The sequence below is a fragment of a genome, unplaced genomic scaffold (genome assembly GCF_019419815.1).
Source record: "Pyrus x bretschneideri cultivar Hongxiangsu unplaced genomic scaffold, Pyrus_bretschneideri_v1 Contig22, whole genome shotgun sequence".
Taxonomy (NCBI): Eukaryota; Viridiplantae; Streptophyta; class Magnoliopsida; order Rosales; family Rosaceae; genus Pyrus; species Pyrus x bretschneideri.
Window position 1 is genome coordinate 125675 of NW_025999524.1, and position 6166 is coordinate 131840.

Genomic DNA, 6166 nt, shown 5'->3' on the forward strand with positions numbered 1-6166 from the left:
TTGACTGCAACATAATGAAAGAGAAATTAATGTAAATAGACTAGAAATATTTGATTGAATAAGCATTTTTTTTATTGCTACAGTTCAAATTATTTGAGTTTAACGGTCAACATATTATTTGAAATTTTAAATGTGCAATATTGTTTTAAGCCTTCTTGCTTGACACGCCCCGATCCCAATGTTCTCAGGATTTCGGAATGGTCACGTGCTGGTTGACACCTGAGGGGTGACGAAAGCCATTTAATTAATGTAAATGCTAAGAACATGTGAAACATGCATATAAATTGGGACTAATCATGCAATAGGGACGAATAACACAATACTAAAGTTCAGCTACTAACAATTTAATATCAAGATAATGCATGACATGTTCAGAGCATACATCTAATACAGAGTACGAGCGGAAATTTAAGATAGAAAAGTGCTATTACAGTAGATGCTGAAGCAGAGAGAATATAGCAAGATATCACTGGTAGGGGAATGCCTCGTAGCTCAGATTGAAATCCTCGTTCCTAGGTCTTGAAAGGGGTGCAAAACAAACATGAGTGGACCAAGTTGATATATATATATATATATATATATATATAAACAATTATCACATACTAACCCCCAGTTTTTATGAAAACACATATATCATGATAAAATAGGTTTTTCGAAACTTAGCATGCCGTGCAATGTCTCAAAATATATCTTGTATAAATAATAATCACTAGTGAATGTCTGATAACCCCCAGGCCTCATGCCAGCTCCCATTTTCTGTGCCAGTTGCCAGAGGAAAATTACCCCCAGGTTGTTGTCTCTCAGCCTTCACCTGTTGGCAGATAATACATCTAGTCACATAATCCGCCACATCATGCTTCATTCCAACCCAGTAATAGAACGGACGGATAGTGCGATACAGTTTGGTGCTTCCTAGATGCATGGCATATGCTGAAATGTGCGCTACATCCAGGATTTCCTTCTTCACCGCTTCATTATCCTAAGGCACGTACAACCTATTTTCCAACATCAAGGCTCCATCCTTTCGGATATTAAAATCTTTCCTCTTCCCCTTCTGCACCTGACTCTTTATGTCGGCACATTCCTGATCAAGTTCCTGGGCTTCCCTGACCATATCGACCAAAACAAATCTAACCTAAAAGTGTGCCAACCAAGCTCCCTGATCACCCAGTTTCATAGTAACGTTGGTTTCTCGAAGAGAAAATAATAGCGGAACATGGATAGCTCTAAAGGAAGCAAGTTGTCCGTGATATTTCCGGTTAAGTGCATCCGCCACTACATTGGCATGTCCGGGATGATATTCGATCGTGCAATCATAGTCAGTGATGAGCTCCATCCATCTTCTCTGCCTCAAATTCAAATCCTTATGCGTAAAGATATATTTGAGGCTCTTATGATCAGTGAAGATATTGACAACTTAAAAAAATAAAATTATTATATAACACAGAATGTATCACTCATGTTTCGGGCATAATAAATTTTTTTCCCTAAAGATAAGGAAGTGTTAAAGCATGTGGCTGTGGTTGAGCGTGATTAGGAGTGAAATAGATGACCGAGGGCCCTTCTAGATGAAGCCAGGTTAGGTCACTTCGATTGCTTAAGCCTAGCTAGCCTTTAATGACAGTTTATACTCAAGTTGGCATATAAGACTGAAAGAAACAGAATGTTATTGTCAACCAAATAGGATAAGTCCAACTGCCCAAGAAAAAAGAATCAATTGGCAAATGTCTAAAATGCCCATACACAAAATCTTCCTCATTGTATGGTTAGCTAAGCACGATCAAAAAAATTCCCTAGAGATAGTGAAGTGTTAAAGCACGTGGCTGTGGTTGAGTGTGATTAAGAGCTCATTTGCATCGTACATCGTGCAATCGGTTTTTATCAAGTACTTTTTATATTCAATTTTAAATAAAAAAATTTACATTGATTTTTTACTTCACGATGTACGATGAACAGATGTGATTGGAAGATCCCTAGGATCCTCACAAAGAGGATCCGACGAGGATCCTCCTTGCACTACAATACCCTACTTTGATGGAAACTGGCTCAACATCAATTATGTGTTTTGGTGAGTACAAATTATACTTATGTTAAGTTTGATATTTAACCGACAATAATTGGTTGATTTGGATCGATTTTTGGTTTATGGATGCGCTGCGGGCTGCTGCTCTCTCTATTATCTGCTTCTTGGGAGAGCTAAACGCTCTCACCCACTCCCAAAAATAGCAACTGCCTTTAAAACAAAATGCATCACTCTCCCCATTCAGCCAGAAGCATACAAAAAAGTGAAAAAAACGACACACCAACCTTTCTCTTCCGTTAGCCGAATGCAGGGAACCAAAAAACAAAGGCCACAAATTTGGCCAAAATTCAACAAAAGCCACTCCAACCCGCACGGGTTCTCTCTAGCCTCCCCTCCACCCATCATCCTTTCAATATTTTTATTCACTTTGTTCCTTCCGTCAAGTTTCAGAACTCTCTCTCTTTCTCTTCCTCTGCTTTATCTCTCTTTCTCACACTTAGTGGTGAAGTCAGGAATTCTCAGGAGAGGGGCGAACTTAAGAGAGTACAAAGTTAAAGAAAAATGGCAACAACTAAAGCTTTTTATATAGTAATGTCTTCTATAATTAATCAATACAAACAAATTACAATTGTTGCAGGCGAGGTTTCATGTCATAAAAATGTCGCATAATAGGCTCATAATCAATAAAAACAAATACATCTCCCTCAATGTAAACAATCATGCTAAGACTCAACCATTGATCTCCAATTTTGTTATGCAATGGTGTTTTCACAATCCTCATAGCAGAAGAAGCTTTCTCCATTGAAGCGGTTGCAACCGGTAACACCAAAGTCAATGTAAGAAGCTTAGCGCTTCACAATTTCAGGCCGAACCAAAAGGGTTCAAGTCTTGCTCCTGCCTTTGTTTTATGGCGAGCGGAGGCGCGGCCGCCCCCCTTCGCTCGTATGTAGCTTCGACATTGCTCACACTCCGGTTCCTCCATCACTCTCTCCAGGTAAAATTCCTCTTTTTCTCTCTTTTGATTATTACCTGTTAAACAAAGAAGGATGTTGATCAACTGAAGGACAGCAAGAACGTTGGGTTTCGATGACGCAGGAGTGTGAGCAAAGGCAAGGGAAAGTGGCTCTTATGATTGGTGCGGTTCCGTTAACCGCAGTTTGAAAATTCCAGGAATCACTTACCGGACCGATTATGGTCGGTGTGGTTTGGTTTAACTAACGAAAATAAAAAATAAACAAAAAAACCAAATCCAAACAAGAAGCAGACAATGACCCTAATAACCCCATTAATTAGTAATTCTCCAATTCATTTCTCTGCTGAAAATTTGTCATGGTTGTTGTTATACGAATTTTATGCCAACATGACAACCAAGCAGGCAAGTACCATCGGGGCATTTTATCAAACATTGGAGTGCCTGCATATATCTAATTTCTACTTCAAATCATCCAAACCCCACAAATCAAACTTCACATAAATTTGATCCAAAGAATTAATAGAATCAACAAAACACACCATAAACTTCAAAGACATAAAATCTAGTAATCACAGTAACCAGGACTACAAGATTTGGTGGAGATGTTTCATGTCGTCGCCGTAATGGAGAGAGGGAGCTATGGAGTATGTCAAAACTTTTACAACTTGTATTGCACGGATCCACTGTCACCTTAACGTTTCGTGTCAATAACACAATTACATGTAAAAAAAACTTAACACATGTCATTGAATTATTAACACGTGATGCTACGTGATGGAATACTCATGCCATGCAAATTCTTACCAGAACTCGACTTCAATTGTCAACAATTTCAATTCAGAATTATCTCCAAAAGGCTAGCTCAAAACTTCAAAAACATTTGTTTTGATTTAACTGTTGCACTAGTTGGAAGGCCGATGCATGCAATAGGAGTTGCATAAATTGCATTCTTTCCTTTGTGTTATACACCACCAACTTCACTCGAAGAGAAATGATTGTCGTACTTGCTTTTTATCTTTCTACACTGTCAATTTAATTTGTTTTTTTCTCTTGATTCACTATTTTATTTAGTCAAACACCATGACATGTTTGTTACCATAAACAAATTTTATTGGATCGAATCAGGAAACACTTGAGCACTAAAAACATAATCAAACTGAAGAGACGCTAATTACTCATTTAATTTAAAGACGCGAAACTGATTTTTCCTTTACATTACCACCAACTGGGGACTTGAGCAACGAGATGAACCCACTGTGAAGTTCAAACTTGGCCATGTCTTCCTCCGTCAAGCTAAAATATGACTCAATTCCATCACCATTTTTGGTGTCCATGAAACTATCTGATTAGCGATGCCCATGGCAGCCTGGCTCACCCATGCAGGCTTCCCCCAACCAAAATCAGCATCATACATAGGAAATCTGCACAAACTCGAAAAGGTCAACGTCAGGAGCTCTCCTATTGCGGCCCTCTCCATTCTTTTCCTCATGAAATCCAAATGTTCTTGATATCCCTCTTGAAATCTCCTCATGTAACTATTGTCAATTTTCTTAATTTCCTCTATCGCCTGCCTCACAAGGCGGTGGCGCTCCTCCCCATTAACCGACGTTGGAGTTGCAGTGGCAGCCCTGTAATAATTCCCAAAAGCATGTTGGGACAGTGGTGGATCACATTTTGACCGCAGATCCATAATGCAAACAGCTGTGTACAAAGTTTGAGTAGTTTCAACTTCAAGTGGTTCTCTAGGCCTTGATGACAGAAAGATGTTCCACAAGAAAGCTAGGCCTCAACTCTTGAAGGGCGTTTATGGGTTTTTGAAAACTCCATGCTCTCTTGGTATCTCGATCTTAAAGCCTCAACCTTTGCCCCATCAAACACAAACCTCCTGGTTATGATTGCTTTCCTTTTGGTGATGATAGAAACCCCTAAATACCCTTCCACATTTCTTGGTGGGAAAACTGAGGCTGCAGAAAAATCTGGACAAACAAAAATATTGCTACAATTCTTAGCAATAGCTGCCCAATTGTTGACGAACATAAAACATGACAACGCATCAGCGATCCTGTGGGATATACAAACGCCAATTGCAAATCCTCCACAATCAAACACGCTGAGTTGAACACCGAGGGGTATTTCAGTAGCTTCAGCTGTCTTGAAGGGCAAAAATCTGTTCTGGTCAGACTCAGAGAGAAGAGGGTTGGTGATCACATCGGAAAGGAGTTGGGATTTAACTTTGGCTTCAAAGAATGGGACGCCTTGGTCACTGCAGTGAACAACGAGATTGTGTTTGACTCGGTCGGCTAACGGGTAGTAATGGGTTAAGACTTTGGACAAAGAAGTCTTGAGGATGTCTGATATTTGAGTGAAGGTTTTGGTGACGTCGCCGTCGGAGCTGTAAAAGTAGATAAATTGCATGTATGCATGGGGAGCTAATTGATCGAGAAACGAGAGCTGGTGATGGTGGAGATGGTCTGGGGTTGGAGAAGATGGTTTGATGATCTCTTTGGATATTACTTCAACTTCAATCTCCATTCTCATTTATTTCTCACCTACTAACAATTGACATTCGAAATGCAAGCCAATATATCTCCGCCATTACGCTTGGGTAGTTGACGAATGGAAAGACCCATCAGAGGAAGCTCTTGCTGGTGACAAAGGAATATTAATATTGTAGCAAACTCAACAGTGAAAGCTTTTGAACGCCCATACCTGCTTCTCCTCGGCACTTGCAAGCGGGTCTTTACCCTGCACAACATTATGTCTTCTTTGCTAAAGCCAGAAATCCCTCCTCCATTTCAGCCCCACAATTTGATCGGTTTTTAGGTTTTTTCCTTTATTTATTTTTTTTTTTTTTTTTTACTCATTTGTGTATTTTAGGTTTTTGGCAATATAACTAATGATGTGGCAAGACATGATTGTGTGGTCTTTAAGTCTTTGAAGGTCATATTCCACAAGGATAAAGCTATCAATCAAATTATCATTTCAAAGTAGGTGGGAAAATAAGATTCTAGAGTGAGCTTAGTAGCATTCATAGAAAATAATCACGTTAATAATACTTAATAATTAAATCATCAACCGACATATTATTTAGTTTAAAGTTTTAATTTAAAATTTTAACACAATATTTATAACATTAACCTGATAATTAACCTTAAAATGTAAAATGATAA

The 6166-nt window shown here is 38.9% G+C and overlaps 1 pseudogene; it reads right to left on the reverse strand.

The window, feature by feature from the left end:
• Positions 1-4082: 4082 nt before the first annotated feature.
• Positions 4083-6081, reverse strand: LOC125468290 (annotated as a pseudogene).
• Between the last annotated feature and the right edge of the window lie 85 nt (positions 6082-6166).